The 23,086-nt window shown below is 35.0% G+C and overlaps 1 long non-coding RNA gene across 2 annotated transcripts in view; it reads right to left on the reverse strand.

The window, feature by feature from the left end:
* LOC118160748 overlaps positions 1-10,278 on the reverse strand; it is a 30,398-nt gene extending 20,120 nt beyond the window's left edge. For both annotated transcript variants that reach the window (XR_004747657.1, XR_004747656.1), the window contains exon 1: positions 10,182-10,278. This is a non-coding gene — a long non-coding RNA (uncharacterized LOC118160748). The remainder of the gene's footprint in view (positions 1-10,181) is intronic.
* Positions 10,279-23,086: the final 12,808 nt, after the last annotated feature.

Consider the following 23,086-nt stretch of genomic DNA (forward strand, 5'->3'; position numbering starts at 1 on the left):
ACACCAAGATGATCAAGGAACCATAGAATACCTCTCTTGTGGGAAGAGGCTGAGAGACCTGGAAATGTTAACCCTGGAGAAGAGGAGACTCAAGGGGGGATCTTATCAATGTCTATAAATACCTGTAGGGAGGGCGCAAAGAGGGCAGAGCCAAGCTCTTTTCAGTGGTATCCAGTGCCAGAATGAGAGGCTACTGTCACAAACATGAATTCAAGAGATTCCATCTAAACACCAAGAAGTGCTTCTTTCCTCTGCAGGTGGTGGAGCACTGGCACAGATTGCCCACAGAGGTTGTGGAGTCTCCTTCCTTGACAATCTTCAAAAACTGTCTGGACATGGTCCCATGCAACCTGCTCTAGGTGTCCCTACTTGAGCAAGAGGGTTGGACTAGATGACCTCTAGAGGTCCCTTACAACCTCAACCATTTTGTGATTCTGACTTCACTACACAGATTGTAAAGTAGAGTTTTAGTTTCAAGAATGTCTGACATGCTCTCTAAGTCCTTCTAAGACCACAAAGATATACAGAGTGCTTTCATTCAGTAAAGTGGATTTGCTTTCTATGCTAGCTTCACGTACAACATACTATGATGATATGCTGCAACCTCTCATTGGTCAAGTAACTAGTAAAAGACAGTACTTCCTCCTCTGAGCTGGGCTGGATATGTAACACACCTCTTCAGAGAGAAGACATTAATATTTAATTAACAGTATAACCAATACTAAAAAGTTATTCAGAGCATAATTTTTAGGTAATTAAACTGAACAGCCATCTTAATAATAATAATAATAAAAGTTCCACTGTATTTGGTATTTGAAAAACAAGCAAACAAACAAAAACATTTAGATGAAACAAAGCTTAGAAAAGCAATACCAGTACAGACTACCAACTGACGTTTCTGGTATTTTGTACTGAAAACCTGTGGTGCAGCTGTCCAATACCTCACTTAAAATGTCCAGCCTCACTTAAAATGTTCAAATAAAAGTGATAACTTGTGGTGGGTTTACCCTGTTGGACCACTTTCTGTGATTCTAAGAGCAAGTGCTGGATTCTGCACCTGGGAAGGGGCAACCCTGGCTGTACATACGGACTGTGGGACGAGATGCTGGAGATCTGCCCTGCAGAAAAATATCTGGGGGTTTTAATCAACAGCAAGCTGAACGTGAGCCAGCCGTGTGCATTGGCAGCCAGGAGGTCCAACTGTACCTTGGGGTATATCAGGCAGAGCACTGCTAATGGTCGAGGGAAGTGACTGTCCCACTCTGCCCTGCAGTGGTGGGGCCTCACCTCCAACCTCCACTTCTGTGTGTGGTTTTGAGTGCCACAGCATAAGAAAGATATAAACCCACTAGATAGTGTGCAAAGGAGGGTTATGAAGATGGTGAAAGGTCTGGAGGGCAAGATGTATGAGGAGCAGCTGAGGTCCCTTGGTTTGTTCAGCCCAGAGTAGAGCAGGCTGAGAAGAGGCCTCATGGCAGCCTCCTGCAGCTTCCTTTATGGGTGGTGGTGGTCACTGAGCTCTGCGCTCTGGGGACTGTGAGCAGCGTAGGGGAATAGAGAATAGGAGTTGTGGTCAGTCCATAACACTTCTAAAAACTGATTTACAAGAGGGAAAAAGTGACTTAATTTTACTGTTTATTGGAGTGCTGCAGTTATATTCATGTCGGAGACTTGCATATTTATTTTTTGCTTTATGAAATGAAAGTGAGGTAGATATTCTCTTACTGACTTCTGGCAGGTGGGGCTGTGGCAGAAACAAGCCATGGGTTACACGCTAAGTAAAGAAGTAGATTACATTTAAATATATATATAGTTTTTTAACCTGCTGAAATTAAGCTTGTGTGTAAGACATGTTGGAAGTTATTCATACATAATTTATTGGGTGGAAAAAGAAATAAAACATGAAAAAAAAATATTAAATACTTGTTAATAATACTTATTATTATTATTTACACTTATAATTATTTATAATATTTAAGAGTTGTTAAATACTTCCTATAAGCTTATAGTTTTTCTACAGTGGAATACCAATAATGAAGCTTGGATTTTTTCCCACATACAATCCTTTTCCCTCCAAACTGAGATGGAGATGAATAATTATATAATATAGGCACAGACAGAGAAAAAGTGATGTCTCCTCCTTCCCTCCCTTGTTACAGATTTCCAACCAGAACTTGCAAGATGATCTATATTTGCATGATGGCAGAAATAATTCAAATGAAGCAATTATTAGACAAAAATATTTGATAAATGGTAGCAATATGTTCAGTAAAATGTACCACAGACAGAGTTATTTCTAGACAACCACCTGAAGAGTCTTCAAAATTTATTGCTATGAGAGTTTAAGAGACAACAATGCCTTCATTTTAGACAAAGAAGAATAAAGAGACAAATATTTTCTTAAATGCTCAACAGTAGATATTTCACTAGAGACACAGTCATGGGTTAGGTACTCAGCTGAGTATCTGTGCTTCCCTTCAAATTATTTATATCACCTGAAGACATGGCTCTGCATTTGTATCCATACTCTTACAAATATAATTGTTAGGAGACACATATATGGCTTGAAATACTGTGTTACTGTTTAATAATAATAGTAACATTGTAGTACCTGTGACCTGTTCATGAATCAAGTCCCCTCTTTATAAGCTGGGTAATTCTGCTGCTCTCAGAGCAGTACGAACAGTGGGAAAATAATAATAATAATAATTAATAATAAATCAGCCATTCAAACAGCAGACAGGGAAATCCAACTAGTTTCCATTGATTTTCCAGTGGCAAATCTGTGGTCTACATGAATGTGTGCTCATGCCTCCTGCTATTCTTGGAAGCACACCTTCACTTCCACCCCAGTCAAAGAAACAGATTCCAACATTTTTATTAGATATCAAGAGCACCTGTGTTAAATGATTTGCTGTAAATTCTCACCCCTTATTATCTACCAAGTGGAGGTAATAATTAGAAAAGTTTCTTGATTCCCTAGAACCTTCCTGAATTTCACCATCTACAAAAAAAAAAAAAAAAAAAAAAAAAAAAAAAAACTATTTAAATCTTTGTTAACCTTGGTGGTGGTTCGTTAAAGATGTTGAAGAGATGTTGTGTCATAAGTCTAAATTAGAAGGGGAAGAACAGAGGGAGGATAAAGAAAAATAACAAAGCAATGGGAGTTATCAATATAATGCACATCTCTGAATATCATCCCTAACAAGAATGAGTCCACTTCTGACCAATAAAACCCTATCTATAAAAACATATCTACAACAGTGTGGTTATTATACCCTCTCTCAGTAATGGTATCAGGCAGAAGAGAAAAGACACTATGCCAGCTTTGAAAATTTAGTTTCTTCCAGCAAGATAATGACACAACTAAAGACTAAGGGCGGAATCAATTTTGCACAGTCTTAATGGTGAAAATGATGGTGAATGCTGAATGGTAATTTCACCATCTCAAAGGAGCATCAGTCTTAATACCAGAGAGAAGAAGCAGCTTGGGAAAAGGTGTACTAGGGAATAACTGCCAAAATAAATGACACTGACAAATAAATGACACTGCATGAAGTTCGTCTTTGAGAGAGATATGAGGATAAATGACAGTTAGTCAACATTTACATTTTAAAGTGCCCAGTAATATCAGAGCCTTTTACTGACCATGGACTTTTGGATAACACTAGGAGAACTGAGCAATTATTTTGATTTGTACAGTACAAGCCTTGATCATGGTCCCATTCAGTGTTTCTATTAGCCCCTGGCATCAATGTTGCTTTCTTTGTCCTTAGCACTAAAGCTAGATATATGTATTCTTTTGTGTTACAAATAGTAAATTTGATGGAAAAGGAAGCTTGGATCATTCCAAATGCATTAGGAATTCAGAAAAAAAGTAAAATAGTTTAGCTGATAAAGAAATGGGAAGCTAATGGAGGGACAAAAGGCTGTGACATCCTGCTTCTATCAACTGTCTAAATATTACAATATATAGATAGGTTGTATATTTTATAGGCTCCCGCTTGAGGAAACCATCCTATACTTTCCACTTCTAAGAAAGGGACCCACCAGCAGTTTTCACATTTATAACATAAAGTGTAGTATAATTCTAAAGAAAAGGAGGGGATTGCTCAGTCTCTCTACTGAAGCCAATCCAATTTTTAATTGGTTTGATCCCAAATATTTTTCTAGTTCAGCTGCCAAACAAACAAAAGGAAAGATGAACTCAGACCTAATTAGCACAATGCTTTCCAAAAGAGGATGCAGAATATTTAATTTCTCTATGAGAAAGACTATCCATTATTCTTATAGATGGCAGAATATTTTCCATCTTTTATTTTATTTTATTGAAGTAAAATCTGCAGTATCATGCCAGTATTTCTTGCTTCTGTCCAGAGAAGTCACTGATTCTTTAATTTTTCTAATGCAGCTGGCACAGTGCCTCTACCCCTAACCACACAGAGTAGGGGAAAGAAATATGGCAAGCCACTTTTCCCAGAGGGAGAATTAAAACCATGAAGCCAATGAGCATAGTTCCATCTGCCCCTTTTACAGGGACAGCATTAATCACAGCAGACCTCCCAGCTGAGTCCATCTTCTATCAGAAGAACATCTTCTAACCAGATCCATGAATCTACTGGGGCAAGAAAACATCAGACAGCACCAATGGTAGAAGTTTACCAATGTTTACAAGAAGCAGTAGAGGTTGAGGGGAAAAGATACAAACTCCCCTGACACAAGAGAAGAAAGTCTACTCTTCCTACTTGTTTCACCAGTGCAATTTAGATTAAGAGGTGACATAGTCCATTTTGAACAGTCTCACAGCAGGAGGAAATGCTATTTATTCAGTAACACAAATTGACTGTTATTGAAAATGAAGACTCTCTAAATATTCATGGTAAAGCTCAGCCAATAAACTGTAGTTTCTTATAATTATTTTTAACTATATAATTCAGTTTCCAGAGAGGAATCAATGAGTAAACCCACCCTCAAATAAAGATAAAATGGCTGTAAGCAACTTTCTAAAATGTTTATGCTTCCATAACACTAGGATGTGCTTAATTTTTGCAACAGGTTAAGGAACAAGTCTTGTTTTCTTGCTTTGTCCTTCCTTCATCCTCCTAGTTCATACTTCAACCTAGTGCAGTGTTTTCTTCCTGTTTGACAGCTGAACTCCACTACAACTGCTCTCTCAAACCCCTTCCCAAAAAGAAAACGGGCAGAAAATATGAAAGGACTCAAGGGCTGTGATAAGGACAGGGAGATCACTCAACAATTACCATCACAAGCAAAACATCATAGGGAGATCAATATAATTTATTGTCTATTACCAACAGACTAGAGCAGTGAGAAAATAAAATAAAACTAAAACCACCTTCAACCTCCTCCCTTCCCTCCCTCTGCTCTACTTCTCCCCCTCTCCTTTATTGGTGCCTGCAGGGCTGTTTCTCACTCCTTGTTCTCCCAGCTGTTGTTGCACAGCAGTTCCCACCCCTTCCTTAAATCTGTTCTCCCAGCACCCAGCCTCTCTCCCTGGCCCAGTTCTGGCCAGCAGCTCCTTTTGGAGCTGGCTCTGGTCTGAAACGGGGCAGGTGCTGGGCTCTGCTCACAGAGACCACTCTGCAGCCCCTCCCTGCTACTAAAACCTTGCACATAAACCCCAAACACCTAGTCATTCATGTGATGTTTCTGGCTTTCCCTCTCCCCTTAAAATCTATGAAAGCCTGATGAAAGACAATCTGTTTTGCAAATCAAAGAAGGAAAGATGTTTTCTATTGAAATATCATTCAGTAAATCACACTTTCTTTAGTTCCTTCTCCGTAAAATCACACAGCTCTATCCCTTGGCAGTCTGTGTGCTGCAAAGTCAGACTGCAGAAAAATTCATGCAATAGGACTAATCAGATAATTTGTATGTTAAAGCAGGAAACTCATACATAATACTGCTGACAAAAATCAAAGCAATTTAATGTTTCAGTCTGATAAAGTTTGCTCTGAGGAATAAAAATACTTCATTTTAACTTTATCACTTTGTTAGTCTTTTAGATCACATCAAAGTGATTTATAGTCTGGACTTTAAACCTATGTTCTTGAATAGGAACATCACAATACTTGGATCTCTCATTTTCCTTGGTTTATGACCTATTCCTGTCAAACTGATCTCTCCTATCTGTGAAAATCTTTTAATATGAATAACTGAAGTTTCAAAAGTAGCATTTTAAATTTTGAAATGAGAGTTTTAAAAGTTGTTGAATTACAACATAAGTTTTATTTGAAACAATCTTGAAATTAGCTAAATATGCAATAAGGTACAGAAAATAGATGCTTAACATCACAGAAATGCTGCCTGATGTTCATTTGAAAAAAAAAAAAAAAAAAAAAAAATAGAAGACATACAGGGAATTTCCTTTCCCTTTCTTCCTGACCACAGCTGATCATCATTGCATTGTCACATGAACTATGGGAGTCAATAACATCTAATGTTTTCCTGCATATTATTTTTTTTTTTTTATTGCTTATCCAGTTCTCATTCATATGCAGTCTAAAAGCTTTGCATATTCTTGTTTCTCTCTTTGCATTGCTAATATTTAACAGTAAATTTCATAGTCTAATTATTCATTACATTAAAAAACATTTCTTTTTATTAATTTTAAACTGTTTGCCTGATAATTTTAACAAATGCCCTTGTGCTTATTTTATGAGCCAGGCTGATTTGCATTCTCTAGAACAATAATTGTAATTATTTTCTTTTTTCCCTTAAGACAAAACAAAACAGTCTAAAACTCCTGATTTAGTCTCTATTCCTCCTAATAGTCTGGGGTAAGCAGATGCCTGCCTGACTTCAGCATGGCCCAGGCACAGGGCTGCATCTGCAAGATTATAGTCAAAGCGAATGATAGCTATCACTTCTGCCACAAAAGTTTTGTACCTGTAACTGCAAAGTCTGAGCACTATCAGCTGGTAAGAAAGAGGCTTTTGCTTCTAAAACTTTTGCCCATAGGATTCAGCTGACACTCCTTTTTTTCAGATTACATTGAGTTCCCACATCATATTTTTCACATGACCAAATATTGATTTTTGCTTATCTCATTAACAAGTATTTTTTATTGAAAAACTAATTAGGTAAAAACCTGTTCCCCCCCACCCCCCCACCCCCCCCCCATATTGCAGTCCAGTCCAAACTGAAATAAACTTTTGCTATTTGAAGTCACTTGATAAAATAATTTTTTGACATGCTTTGCAAAAGTTGTACTGATGTTGTCATCCAGCACCCATTTTGCTCACGTGCAGGGGGCCCTGTGGCTGAGAGTCATGGGCAGATCCCTGCCCTGCCCAGTATCACAGGGGCTGGCACCTAATTCCACAGACTAGCTGGAACAGGCCTGCACAAAGCCTAGCCCTACCAGCTGGTGTTAAGTAAATGATGTTTGTAGACTAACACAGCCTAGAACACGTGTTCAAACCATCTCCATCCTTATTTTGGGAAAGTTTTATTGGTATAAAGATAAGCAAGATAAGTTAGGATCCTTCCACTTTCTTACATGCAATTTCAGGATGTATTGGAGCAATGCACAAGTTATAACTCTGAAGGGAATAACACAACTACATCATGTACAATGCTATGGCAACAGCTTGCTTCCTGAATCCCTTTCGACCTTTCTCCTCTCTTTTAAAGTGCAGTCTACATCTGTGTTTTACTGTCTCTAAGCAATACCAAGAGGTGACTGAATTTATTAAGATCAATTTGTTGTTTTGGGTCACTAATTTAACAGATAGATCAATAACACTTAATAAGTAAATATTATTCTTCTGTATAATAAGGAGGAGTTTTTTTTTTTTTTAAAAAAAAAAAAAGAAACAGTTCTTTAACAGTAGGCAAGGAAGAAGAACCTTGATAGTCCACAAGGATGCCAGTACATCAGTCCCAGAGAGCTTTCAAGCATAGATCAAATATAATAAAATACCTGCATGCTAACACAAGAAGCATGAAGGACAAACAAGGAGAAATTGGAAGCTGTGACTAACACAGAAAAATAATATAGGAGAGTTGACAGAAACATGGTGAAACAGATACCTTGCTAGTTAGTAAACATGGTGAGTTAAAGATCAACAATAATAGCTGAGGATGAAATAAAAATGTATATGTTTGTACTGTCAGGGAAACTAGAGTTGTGATATGATAGACAACTAAAACAGAATTCCAGAAGGCATGTAGGAATCCACCCTAAAATCCTTACGTTTATTATAGGCAATGATGAATCCCAGTGCTCCTGTTGAAAAGCATTCGTCAATAATAATTCTTTGTACTATTTGTAAAGGACTAAATGAGAAGGGAGAAAATTATAATTAGTGAATAAGAATAGATAGATGACCAAACAAATGTGAGCAACAACCTGCAATGATCACTGAAGTTCAAAGAGGAGGAAAAAAAGAAAAAAAAAAAAGAAAAAAAAGAAAGAAAGAAAAAAAAAAAAAACAACCATCTGCAACTGAAGTTACATGTCAACATTAACATTTTGCTAGAATACTTTATCAGTAAATACTCCACAGGAGTAAATCACTGACATGGGTTGCCTATGGAAAACTGCCACCTAACTATCCTATTAGGATAGTCTTTATGTCTCTTCCAAAACATTTGTATGTGCTCTATTCTTGCATAGCATCAGGTGAGAAGGGACGTAACCAATCAAAATAGATAAAAGAGATGCCAAAACCCCTAACTGAATTTGAACAGTATACATAATTATAGTAGATATACCCAGTGTTATGACATATTTATAATATTTTTATCATGTTTTTCTGCAGTGAAATAAATAAACAAGGGTTTCAAAGACAGAAGTAGTGAATAACACAGGTAATAAATATATATATATTTTTTGCCAGATAATCTTAACAGAAAAGACTCATTTATGATGTAAAATCATTATCATGTGTTCAAGTTTAGAATCAGATGTTTACAGAGCAAACATATTAATAAAAGCAGAGAAACATTTAATAACACAACCTGCGTATTGCCTTCAAATTTATAATAATATAAAAAAAAGATCTTAATTTGCTTTTCTGCAGTTGTAATATCTTGTGTTTTAATTTTGACTTCAGATGTTGTAATACAATTTTATGTCATGGCCTAGGTGCCACTTACTGTGCTATAGACAAGTTATGAAACTGAAAAGAAAAGGCAAAAAGGAAAGAAAACCAATGACATAATTTAAAATTTATGTATGAACTTGAAAAAAAAAAAAGTAAATTTAAAGAGTTTTAAAGAGTATATAAATATAAAGGGGTTTTATCTGTCAAGTGACAGAAAGAAAAAGTGAAGACACAAAAATTGAAAGTTAAAAAAAGAATAAACCAAAACGAGTAACTCTTTCCCCCAAAGTGCCCATGAATTAAATATATATTTCACACGTAAGATTTTAAAGTTTATCATGAAAATATACATTATTAGAAGATCTGAGTGTATTTCATAAGATTTTTTCTACAGGAAAAAAAATCAAAATAGGAAAATTTTGAAATCAATCTGTTCTCTATATGTCCTTCAAGCTACTGAGAAACTACGTTATGCTAATACTGGAACACAAACATTTATCATTGCATTATTGAACTACATGTCACAAGATAACTACAGTAAATCTAGGTTATGATCATTCAGAACAAATAATAAAAACTTCCATATCTGTTAAAAATACAGAGCCACTAATGATCGATATCTATATGTTCATTCTAGATATTTGTGTCAGGTACGTTTGATATCATGCACATTAGAATAAAACATACAGTCCATTGAGAAAAATTGTGAACAGAGACAATGAATTTTGAATTAACCAGGCAAATACAAGTGATCGTATCTCATCTTACCAGATTAAGCCACATTTGCATATCTAAGTGGAAAAATAAAAAGCTGACTATAATTAAGAAAAATATCCACACTATCTTCTGCATAAGGTGATAATAAACATTCCGGGATAATAGTCAATCTGTCTGGATTGCCTGAAAGTCTTAAGAAGAGGACCACTATAGGAGCTAGTCATTCTGCACCACAGGGGAAGGATGGTATGGTTTCCAATGCAGGCTCAGTGCACAGGACCTCTCCCTGCAAGAGGAAAAAGCAGCAGTGACTAATCAGAGGGACAGCAAGTCACTGAGATAACAAAACACACTTTTCTTATTTAACTAGGTAAGTCATACACAAAAGATAACCTGCCCCAGCTCACAAGAAGGATCTTACTCCCTTCCTCCTTCTTTCTGCTGCCCTTTCCTCACACCATCCCTGGTGCTCACAGGGGAAGTGATTCAGACAATGAGCCATTTCACCTGTGCAGCCAGGAAGGAAGTCAATCTCTAGAGAACAGGGAAAGTAAGACCAGCAGGAACCCCTCTTACATGTACTGCAACTGGTCCTGTGGAGCCTATATCAACCCTTGGGCTTTTCCAAATGCACTACCTGTGACTCAAAGTAGTTATGGATTAGCAGCTGCAGTTTGTTGCATCCTTTTGCTTAGTAAATCAACATATATATATAAATATATATATTTAAATATATATATACATATACTGTTTACATTGCTGGTGTTAAAAGCATGACACGTCATCAGATTGTATTGCAAATTCAAGTACACCTTCATTAGTGGTAGTTACTTTTAACAAAGCTGACTAACAAAAAAGTGAAAAAATAAAACCAAACATGCCACCAGGGACACTTCAAGAAAAATACTAGTCACAGACCTGTCTGGTGTAAATGAATTAATCCTATCTAGTTCACAACAGTAAGAAAGAACAATTATTGAAGCAGAAGAACAAGTAGGAACAAGCTATCACTAAAACTACAAACCAAATGAACATGGGGATAACATCCATACAAAAGACAAACAGTGTAAGATAATAAAAAGCTTAAAAGCACCCACTTAATGGTGCCTTTCAGCTCATCATACCCAAGTAAATTCACTCACAGTTTGGCCCTGGTGAGGGCTAAGACACTGAGTGAAATAAAAATATGCCATGAAAACCTACGTCTTTCTTTCATTGGTTTGAAATATTATCTGTTCCATTTTCATAAGTGTTTTTTTGGAATGAAGCAGATCTCATTTTTCTCAATATTTTGCATGTGTAAATAGGTCCAAAATTACAGGCATCATATTATATTATTCCATAACAGGATTTCATGGAAGACTGCAATAGTAAAAAACTTTGTTAGTCAGTTCATTAAGAAAACTGATCTTGAAAAAGTGTAAGATAAGCAACTGGAGATCCAGGGCAGGTTGCCTTCTGACCTGCTTTTTTTTTATCAAGAACCTACATTTTTCATGCAAACAGCATCTGGATCTGGAAAATGGCCAATATTAGCCCAACTAGTAAAAACTAGAACAGTGATTTAACAGAAAATCAAGAACTCTTTATGCTATGATAGGAACTTTAGGAAAAATAAATAAATATCTCATCCTACCTTCATATAAACGCTTTTCTTTTCTTGAGCAAATTCTCTTGCAAAATGTAATTTTTATTTATTTATTTTTAATTAGGTCCACGTGTTTAACTAGGAAAATTTCTGATATAACATTTCATGTTGAGTTTACTTGGAACCTATGCTGGAGCAGTTTCCTCCTGATGGATGGACTCCGTGGTATGAACCCATATTGGAGCAGATCTTGAAGAGCTGCTGCCTGAGCAAAGCCCATGCAGGATCAGTTTGGAAAGGAAGGCATCCTGTAGGAGGGACCCTACCCTGGAGCAGGGACAGAGAATGACAGTGAAGGAGTGGTGGAGATGAAGTGTTAGGGATTGACATCAGCCTCCACTCCCCATTCCCCTGCACTACTTGGGGCGGGAGGATGTAAATGAGTGTGGATGTGGGGAAGGTGTTTTTAGCAGACTAGAAGAGCAAGAAACTAAAGGACAACTAATCTCCCGATGCTGTCTGTTTTGCCTGTGAGTGCAAAATCACTCTAATTGGTGAGTGATTTCCCTGTCCTTACCTCAACCCTTGAGACCTTTCCATTGTTTTTTCTCCTTTTTTCCTTTTAGAAGGGGGAGTAAGAGAGTGCCTGTGGTGAAGTTTACCTGTTGAGCAGGTTAAAAGCACCACTAATTTTTAAGTGAATAATAATTAAAAAAAAAAAAAAAAAAAAAACAGAATGCAAGGTAAACAATATCGTACTTGAATTACCAAGTAAGATTATATATTGCCTGTAACTAAACCTTCCTTATGTTTTTGAAAAATAACCTTTATCTCGCTTTTCACAGCTGCATTCTGCTTTTAATGCATATAATTATGTATCCTAGTTATTTGTCAAATGCCACATTAGAGAGAGAGAAAAAAAAAAAAAAAAAAAAAAAAGCTGATTTCCATACTGAAGTACAAAATACTTTCCTAGGTTTTCCTAATAAGGGCTTCTAAGAAAATAATAGACATTTTATACAATCTTTCCATTCTCTAATATACTTTTTTTTTTTTTAGTCGTCGTTATAGTAGGAAAAAAAAAAAAAAAAAAACAGTTAATACATTTGTTCAGATACAATGATATTCAGATGTATTATCTACTTCAATGTATTAGGCTGTGGAATTCAGCAAACACAATGACTTGTGGCAAAAAGGTTCCCGAAGTCAGGGAATGTGAGGAAACCGTCTAAAATAAAGGATACATTGAACTTAGTCATCAGTTAATGGGAATTATGGAAATAATTCTCATAAGTTATCAAGTAAGCCTTTTCAATAGTCTTTTAGAACCATCTGTTTCTACACAAACATCACAGAAAAATGTTAAGAGTACAGGAATGAATACTCTAAAAAGTGAGAGATATTTTGGCTTATTAAAACATAACCAAACAAAATTTCTGTTTCAATGAATACTCCTTTAGAGAAGATTGAACGTGGCTATATACTTTATTTTATTTATTTTTTTCTTTCCCCCTTTAGCCAGTAGGAACATTGTTGGTAAAATGACATCAGCTATTTTTCTTCCTTGGGTAAATTACACTGGCTATATTAAAGCTATTTTTGTTGTTATTGTTGCATGGCCAATGGAAAGCAATAAAAAATACCAAAAGCAAGTATACATAACTTCAGCTGAAAGAATGGTATTCTTTAATGCTATTTTTTTTTGTTCCCTCAACTAAATTAGAGTGTTTTACAGCAGTTACATCTGATGTAAAACTTTTGACTGACAGATCTATTTTTCTACATAACCACGTAGTGAACTAAAGAAGCAGTAGCCAAATAGACAAAACAATTGAAAAAAAAATAAAAAATGAGGCTATCAAGTGCCTAAATTAAAGCACATACCAATGTATATGCCATCACAAGGAAATACCTTTTATTGGTGAATTCATAGAATGGATTTAATTGGAAAGAACCTTAAATATCCCTGCTATAGGTGGGGACACCTTCCACTAGACCTGGTTACTCAAAGCCCCATCCAGCTTGGTCTTGGACACCTCCAGGGATGGGGCATCCATAGCTTCCCTGGGCAACCCTTTTTCCAGTGCTTCATAACCCTCTGAGTAAAGAATTTATTTCTTATATCTAATCTAAATCCACCCTCTTTTAGTTTAAAGCAGCTACACCTTATCCTATCACCACACTCCCTGACAAAGAGTCCCTCCCTATCTTTCCTGTAGGCCCTTTTAAATATTGGAAGTATAAAGTCCCTCCAAAGCTTTCTCTTGGCTAGGCTGAACAACCCCAACTCTCTCAGATTGTCTTCATAGGAGAGGTGCTCCAGCCTAGAACTTCTTCAGCCAGGGTTTCTTCAAAGGATTTGTATCCATCTGCTGACAGCACCTGTTTGTCTTGGGAAATTGCAGTGGGGATGCAGCTGCAGGCAATTACTTCTAAAAGTTAGTATTTGTCTCTGCTTTTTCAGTGACTGTTAACCTTCTGCCTAAGACTTTTAATGAGCTAGCAAAGTCTAGCAGCGTAAACAAATGAAGCTCAAGGACACAAAGAGAAAAGGACAAAAACAGTTACAATATACAGGAATGATGGTTTTGTGGGCTGGGTCTTTTCTGTCAGTTAATAAGCAGCTCAGTCAGGATCAATATAGCCTACCTGGCCTCCAACTCCTTCCTATATCTATCTTTTCTATGCATTGCTGATCATGTTACATTTTGAATATATTTTCTAAATATTAAGTCACATCTAAAACATAATAAATTTCATAATAAAGATGCTTTATGTCAGAGATTTTTTCTTGCCAGTTTTATTCTTGAATCTCTAGTTTCAAAACAAACACAAAAGTAATTAAACTTTTAGTCTTATTTTTAAAGAATTGGAAGAGCAAAACACTTTTTCTGTTTCATTGGAATAAACTTTAATTTATATTCATCAGAAGAAAACAAGAAGATTAACTTAAGACATTGGCTTTCTTGTTTTCTTTCCTATGGTTTGCTGGTATGGTGTTTTGCTTTTGGTTTCTGTTTAGATTTTGCCTATGTATCATCATTGAATCACCACCATTTAATGTTTGGCTATTTAATGTTCCTTTTAATTATCATGACCTTTATGTTTTCTGCTTACGTGTTATTTAACACTTCCTTTCTCAAAAGTTCTGTCATTCTCACCATACTTTTGGATCTTCTCCTCTACTGAGGTATATCTTTTCAGTTTGTGAAATAATGAATTAATCTTCTTACATTTTCCATGACAGAATAAAACTATGCAATATATTTTTGATTGATAGCATTCATAAGTGAGCTTGTATATAAATATATATATATATATATAAATTAATGCTGTGAGAGAAGAATGAAGAAGACTTAAAACTGAAAGATAAGAGCCCAAAAGGAAAGCAAAACAAATGAAAGGTTATAGAAATGAGTAGCCTGAGGATATAGGCTACATTCTAGTGCACATTCTAGTGCTAGTGTTTTTTCATGCTCACATACTCAGGCTCACAAGTCTCACTTGTTGAGACTAAAACAGCAGTTGGTTTTAACTGCTTTTTACTGTTGTGCTTCTAGACTTACATCCTCTATAGTTTTTAACATTTTTTTTCTCATTTCTCTCTGCACTTAGCTCAGACATATTGTTATATTTTATATTGTTATTTTAAACTCCCTGCAATTATTTTAAATTTTCTATTTGAATTAACACTTATTAATTGATACATACGCATCACAGATCATCTTTGTAATTTTGAAGTATAGAATAGTTATGAAAATTGAAGATAATGAAGCTTTTAAGTGAGATAGATATTACATATGAAAGAAAAGCTTTCACTTAACAGTACAAATTGGGAAAAGGGAGTTGAGATGTATATGGAAAGCAAACTCTACAGTATACAAGAGAAATAATTTCTAATTTCTCCTACTTAGAGTTTCATATTTATGTGGAAAGGTCCTGCAGATTTTTACACACATGAAAACTTTAATTTTGATTTGTTCTCAGATGCAATACTGAAAAAGATATAGTACTGGAATATGTTGTATGTCAATGAAAGAAACACTTCAAATTCTGATTTTTTCTTCAAAGAGAACTGTGAGAGCTTGACTGTAAACTCAGCAGTAATTCATCTGTATATTGCTGCTGACTGATTTTGGTGGTAAAGGAAGACAGGAAATTGATGGTCTAAATCATTTTATGTCTTATTTTTAAAGAAGTGGAAAAGCAAAATTCTTTTGTCATTTCATTGTAATAAACTTTAGTTTATATTAGTCAGAAGAAAGCAAGAGGACTATTATGCATTTCTTTTTCTGTTTTAGAAAGTGTTTCTTTATTCATCAGGAAAAAAAAAAAAAAAGTGCAGAAATTCTCCATATTAAACATGGTTTTTGCAAACAGATTATACAAACTCTTTTGTTTCTACTCTCTCCTCTCCCAAAATACTACAATGCTAAGCAAACCCAAACCACCATAAAAGTTGAGGCACCCTAAAACAACAACAACAAAAAAGATCTGAAAAGACATAAATATAATAAACTTAAGAATCACAACCACGTTAACAGAAAGAAGCAGAACAATTAATTGTTTTAGAGAGCTAAAAGGTACTCTTTGAATGATTTTGCATTGAGTTTTTTTGTTTACTAAATAATAATAATTAAAAACATACACACATAAAACGGAAAAAAAAAAAAAAAAACCTTTTGTGGAAAAAAAAAAAAAAACGCCAACCTCTTTTTTTTTTTGTGAAAAAACAAACAAACAAACAAACAGCTTTTAAGAACTTATTTGAGAGGAATTCCTTCTTTTCCTTCAGACAACAACAATAACTTAAAAATCCTGAAAACTAATATTTACTTGATATGGTACTCCTTGATTTAATTAAACTCAATGAGTGTACAAACATTACTGAACAGTGTCAAATGCTTTGAAAAAATCTTGCTTAGTGACATTGTTCTGTAGCAATGTTAACAGCTAAAAAAAAAAGGCAATTAAAAATGTAAACTAATCAAACTAAAACTAGACCTGAAATACTTTTAATTTAAAAATCAGTTATTTACACAGTAACTTATACATGAACATATAACAATTTAAATATACAGGTGTTCATGTCTCTCAAAATCTAGAGTGAAGAAACAGCAAGAGCATTGAAAGTACACATGAAACACTTTAATGAGAATCAGTTATGTGTTTCCCTGGACAACCTGTAGAATCTGCTTTCTTTTTAATATTCTTATGACATATGAAGATTCTTTGCCATGGAAAGGTCAAGTATATAATTTATCAAGCAGAATATACTTGGGAGACAATAGAATTGTAAAAGCTGAAAAGAGTAAATTGACTGTGCCTTCTCGATGATGATTGCCCTGCAAAGTGTGGGAGGAGATCCACACTGTTCTCATAGTACATCTTAAGAGAAGAATTTAATTTTGCATCTAACATCCCTTTTCCAAGACATATATGCATGTCCTTTAGGAGCCTCGAATCAAATCTCATAGTTCAAATCACTTAGAGTTGTGTTTTGTCACACTATCTCTTTATGACAAAAATGGTCTTAGAAGCTCCATCTCCTCCTCAGCTGCTACTCTTACATAGAAAAGTAGGCAGAACTCCACCTTTTGCTGCCTTTTTCCATAATTATGAGTTATTATAATAATTTTAACAATCATGATTGCATATGAGTATACATATTATAATAATCAAAATGTAAGTATATATGTAACCAAGCCTTGTAATGGTTTAATTTGACCAGACAATGATGAGTTCTTCAGCCATGCACCTATTTGCTGACTGAGACAAAAATAAGTGGCATTTGGTTGTCTGATTTTGTATTTCACAAAATCCCCCTCATTTATTTCCTCATCTCCAAAGGCAATCTCTGTTTTAATCTTTGTTTAATCATATGAATGAGAATTAAACCTAGTCCACACTTTGTGTGGACTAAGATGAGACCAATGGGAAGAATGAGTGTTTATTAAGGAATGGAAGACTGTGAATGGAAGACTACTGTGATCAGAGTTCCTTTCCTGTGGGCTTTGCCATCATGCTCATCACCAGCAAGAATGGCATTGATTTATCTTTTTTTTTTTTTTTTTTTTCTTTAGTTTCCAACCATTAATCATATGATTAAATCTTTTATATATTCAAATGACTCCTTGTCTCCTTGTCCATTCACCATTATCTTCCACTTCCCAGTTTAAAGTCTGACTTCAACTGCTTCTGCTTGTTTGCTTCTGCTTTTCTTTTACATTTAAAAAGGCCGTCAGGCCTAATCTTGTTAGTGTTAGACAGTTTTTTTTATCTGCAAGGAGAATCAGGTCCTGAAGTACATACTATATCACTGCTAAAAATGGTACAGTTCTCAAACCTTATGCAACTGCCCTTCCTGGGGCAGTATTCATCCTTGTCTATGCAAAGCATGTGCAAAGAATTGATGAGCCATCAAAAGAAGCAAAACATGACAGTGGAAAACATTTCTGACAATTTCTTTAATAACAGTTACCTTGAAGCCTCACATTTTCAGGGCTCAGTTTTTTTTTTTTTTTTTTTTTTTTTTTTTTTTTTTTTCATGACCTGACCTTCTGGATACGTCTGGTTTTGTTTTTCATACTACAAAGAAATCCATGCAGCATTGCCTGTCTTAAACTCAAACTTTGACTCCACATTAGAGCATCTAAAAGGGAATTTCTCTGACAGAACTCCAAAGTTGTTAAAGTTCTTTGTCCCTCTCCATTAAAATAATGAAGATTTCTCTCAAAGGTCCTCAGGATGCAGCAAGAAATACTGATGGTACTGGTTTGCTGTTTCTTATTGTTTCTTTTTCTAAAAATTTTTAGTTTTACTTCGTGAAGGTGCTGTCCTGTCTGCTATGCTGTTAGCAGGAAATCATGCTAGTGGAGAAAGGCAGAAATGTCTGCTTAGGGCTTGATCACCACCTTTACTGACAGAGACCATAAAGAGAAATCTAACATGTTCTCTGTCACAGATCTGTAGCAATTACCTCCCCTTTAAAGGAATACATGATTCCTCATAATAATAATAATAAAATATTGCCACAATCTATGTGGCATTAGAATTACAAAAATTTCAGTTACTTCACTTTTTTTATTTTTATATTTATTTATTTTTTTACTCCATATTTTAGAATATAAAATATTTTCTACAAAAATAGTAAAATAAGGATAATTTAAGCTAATAATTGATTCACTGATTTGAAGACTATTCAGAAGATAATGCAGTCATTTTATTGACTGCTGATCTGTGGCTGTATTGCTATTTATGAGTCACTGGCAAGAGCTGAAAACAAACAATTGTGTCACTTTTTTCTTGGGTACTAGTCACTTTATTGACATGTCTGAAGTTGATATATTATCTCACACAGACCAGAGAAAATGCAGCTTGTGTAAATACACAAAATACAAAAAATATTTAAGTTAAAATATTAATACACATTATTAATACACAAAATATATTATTAATATTATTAAAATTATTAATACACAAAATATATGTAATACACAAAAGAATACTGTTTACAAAAGTGTCTGCTGTGTAGGAGAGAAGTAATTATTAACCATGGATACAACTTCTCAAAATTAAAAAAAATAAAATTACCTATAAATTTGTATTGCCTCTGTGCTATTTCAGTAGCTTCTTCTGTGATTAACACAGAATGGCTTGTGATTGGACATCTCTTTAGTGTCCAGTCTAAATTAAAACATGGAAACTGAAATTCTCCTTAATTTAAAAATAATAATAATAATAAATATATATATATTTAAATATATATTTTGTGTGCGTGTGTGATTGTTCCAAAACCACAGGTACACCATTATCTTATAGTAATGACTCTCTAATTGTGACATATTTTATGACCACACTGGGAAGAGTTTTCTTTTTCATTAATGCAATACCTGTACACACAAAGACCACAGACAATCTCTAGGTTTAATGCTGTGCTTTCATCTCTAATTTTCAGGACTGTTCCACTTCTAATCCTGTATTTGACAATGTCTTTTTTGTGTTTGTGTGTGTGCCCTTGAGCAACCCCTCCTACTTTTTAATTTCATTTTTCCATACCATGAAATGTTGAAAATATGAATTAAATTTACCAGTGTATTTGCAAATGGAGAAACAAAACAAAACAAAAAAACGATAAACAGAATGTACGTTTTTTTTTCCTTTTCCTTTTTTTTTTTTTTTCTTAAATTTCAGACAATGAAATTACTAGATAAGTGAGTATAAGAAGTTAATTTTTCAAACATAAAAGCCTAAACTCATTAAAATGCCAAATCACTCTCTTTCCTCTAAAGAAACAGCAAAGATATATCTTATGCTCCTTAGTTTTTCATCATTGCTGAAAACAGATATTTAACAGAGTTTGGTCAAAGCACAGGAGAGAAGGATCTTTCCCTATGCCAGAGGAGGTGAGGATAGACTGATCTAACTCCTACTGCTTTCCTGCATGTCCTTCTGTTGCTGCTAAAGAGGCTGCTGGAATTCCTTTATAGCAGCTGCTCCTTCCATTCAGCAAAGGTCTCCACTCTGTGCCCCAGTCCTCTCCTTGTTGCTTAACAACTCATTGTCCTTCTCCTTCCCAGTAGCCAGAAATAATGATAAAACAAGATTATTAAGGACTGTGTGAGTAGAGCAATAGGGATGGCTATTCACTGTACTCTGAGCTGATAGGGCTGGGCTACATCAGAAAAAGGGAGGTTTTTGGCTCTTGGGCATCTGGAAATGGGGAAGGAGGAGAGTGAGATGTCCAGATTCACTGCTATCATCCACTTTCAGGCAGGATGGCCCAAATCATGCTATTCCAGCTAAGTACCATTCACCCATGCAGCATTTTCCAAGTCTGCAGGTCTTCTATGTGACTCCTGGAAGCCAGCAGGTAGCTCCTTCCAATCTCACACAGAAATGAGTTCTCCTCTTCTTCTTCCTCCTCCTCCTCCTCCCAGCTAGGCACAGAACCTGCCCTTTGGTGATCACAGGTGTCATTCGTCATTCTTCTTACACAATAGAGCTGGCTGTAATACTTTTTGATTCAAAAAATAAATTGATTATTTTGGAACAAACAGATCTTTATCTGTGGATAGTTATAGTATTGTTTCTTGGAAGAATATTTTTTTAAAAAAATCCAAAGTGTCAGAATGAGAAAGATACTAGGACTGCAGTTAACTGTTTTTATCTGTGTGATATATGACTTTACCAAGTCTTTACTCTTCTTAAATCTGCAAAAGAGCTGTTGATAAGAAATTCTAAGTCAACATATGCTGATTACCACAATCTTTATCTCTGTAAATATCTTTTGGAACCATCTAGAAAAAAGAATGCAACAAACTTGTTAAAATATTTACAAGACATTTGCATTCCCCATAAACTACTCTTGACCTTTTTATCCTGAAAAAGCCCAAGTCCATGGGTAGACTGTGCATAATTCCATTGAAGCCATCAGGGATTTACACATTGCCTTTACCAAAGAGTTAGGCCCAATATAAACACTTAAATAGCTATTTCAATTAGAACATCAAATTTTATACATGCACTCACACTTCATCAGATTTCATCAGATTTTTCTGTCATTGTACAGAAAAAAAAACTAACTATTCTTTGAAAGTGTCAGTAACTTAAACTATGTTATTTATGATCTTGTTAAACACAGACTTTTTTTTTTTTTTTCCTTTGGGGAAAAAATATTTTTATAAATGGGACTTTTTTTTCTTTTTTTGATGATATTTCAAGATCATTCACTAACTATAATTTTGGTGCAAAAGATTGATGAAAGAAGGTAATTGCTATCTGTTTTTCTTTCTTGTCCTTTTTGTTTCATATTTATCTTTTTCTATGATGTTACTCATATATGCTTGGACAAGGATTTTACAATCTAATATCAGAAAGGGTTAATGAATCCCTTGTAGTTTTATAACCTGTTCTAGTCCTGTAAAGTGGAGCAATTTAATGTTTTGTGTTAAAGCAAAAGGAATTAAAAACACCCATCCTGAACACCCAAAAGCATAAATTAGTTTGTAAAGGTCTGATCATTTTCTGTCCTACTGTAAACCCGTTGTCATTAATTCTTTTTTACATAGTGTAAAATTATAACCCCATAGTTAATATAAACATATTTTAAATGGGTAGATATATCTATATATGTTTACCCAAGTTTAAAGATTGCTATAATTAGTCCTTATATATACCTTATATAACTTATTTAACCTATCCAAAAAAAAAAAAAAAAAAAAAAAAAAGCAACTAGCTGTTAGATTATACATAAAAATAACATTAAATCTGTTCCATTCACCCCAAAACTACTGGAAAGATCACCATTTCTCTGTTAGATGAAATTCAGCCTCCATGTTAACACAATCCAGAAGCTCTTCAGAGTGCTCAGACTGATAATTGTGCTAAAGTACATGCAGTAAATGATTATGGTATGCTATTTTGTTTTTATTGAAGACTAAGTGGGGTTTAACTCTCCCGTCAGATAGATAGTTTCTGGTCCTTTATTATGTGTTATTATCTATTTACATATATCTTAGTAATTTTATTTCAAAGGTGAAATAATTCTTTATCTGTTTAAAAAGGTATGAACAAACCACATCCTATATATTTAAATGACAGAAGGAGACACATCACAGAATCTCAGCAGAAGCACAAGAGTCTGGAAATCTTGGGTACAGCTTAGCTAGAAATGATATTCTCACCCTTTGCAGTTTATGAGAAAAGAAAGATGCTTTCAAAATGGAGGTGTAGGCATTCACAACAAAAGCCAGACACCGGAGTGAAAGCTTATTTCTCTTCCTGCTCTTGAACCCTCACTAGGGCTCATGTCAGATAATTGCCCAGGTTATAGTCATTCTGAGATGGACCTTTTCCAGTCTCTTGTCTTGAAGTTATTTTCCTTGTATTTCTTTGCACTAAAGAGTCCAGTCTGTTTTGCTCAGGAGAATTCCTGAAATATTGAGCTTAAGGACAAAGAAAGTCTCTATCCTTTTGCGCTAACCTAGTTTCTTGGAAGGGAACAGCTTTAAAAGCTGAGATGGAAAGAAAGGTGTCTATGTTGTAGCCAAACAGGCACTCAGAATTGAAGCACTGTATTTGGTCTCTTACCAGCTGCTAACCACCGCAGTGCCTGTCTGTGTTCATGTTGTTGTGCTCTGGGACTCATACACTGTGCAGAAAATGATTGATAACATATTTCCATCTTCATGGCAAGAGCTGGCTCAGGGGCCACCTTCTGATACCATCCCAAGGTGATGTCCTCCACTGTGAGCATGGTCTCAGGATGCTGTTTCGGGTGTCATGCTGGGAGATGGACTCAGCTGGTACCTCTCCCACTGCTTTCCATCATTTATTTTGTGCTGGCTCTAGCACTCAATCAGATGGTGAACTCCTTTTAATCAGTAAATGGCAGAAAAGTAAGTTGGGGGGAAAAAAAAGTATTTGCTGCCATGCTCAGGCCATGCTCAGGATACATTAGATACATTCTTGTCATGTATCTAGTTCAGCAAATTGAATTAGATAAACAAATAAACCCCAAACCTGGAAAAAAGGAAGGAATAGGAGGTCATAGCTGGGAAAAAAAAAAAAAAAAAAAAAAAAAAAGAGAGAGAGAGAGAAAAAGAAAAAGAAAACGGAAGTGAGCCTTTTCCTTTTCCCCTGGTTATAAGTTATTTGTTTTGAGTTGTAGTTTGATTCAGCCATAACATAAAATGTCACAGTTCAGTTT

This window comes from Oxyura jamaicensis, chromosome 1 (genome assembly GCF_011077185.1).
Source record: "Oxyura jamaicensis isolate SHBP4307 breed ruddy duck chromosome 1, BPBGC_Ojam_1.0, whole genome shotgun sequence".
NCBI lineage: Eukaryota > Metazoa > Chordata > Aves > Anseriformes > Anatidae > Oxyura > Oxyura jamaicensis.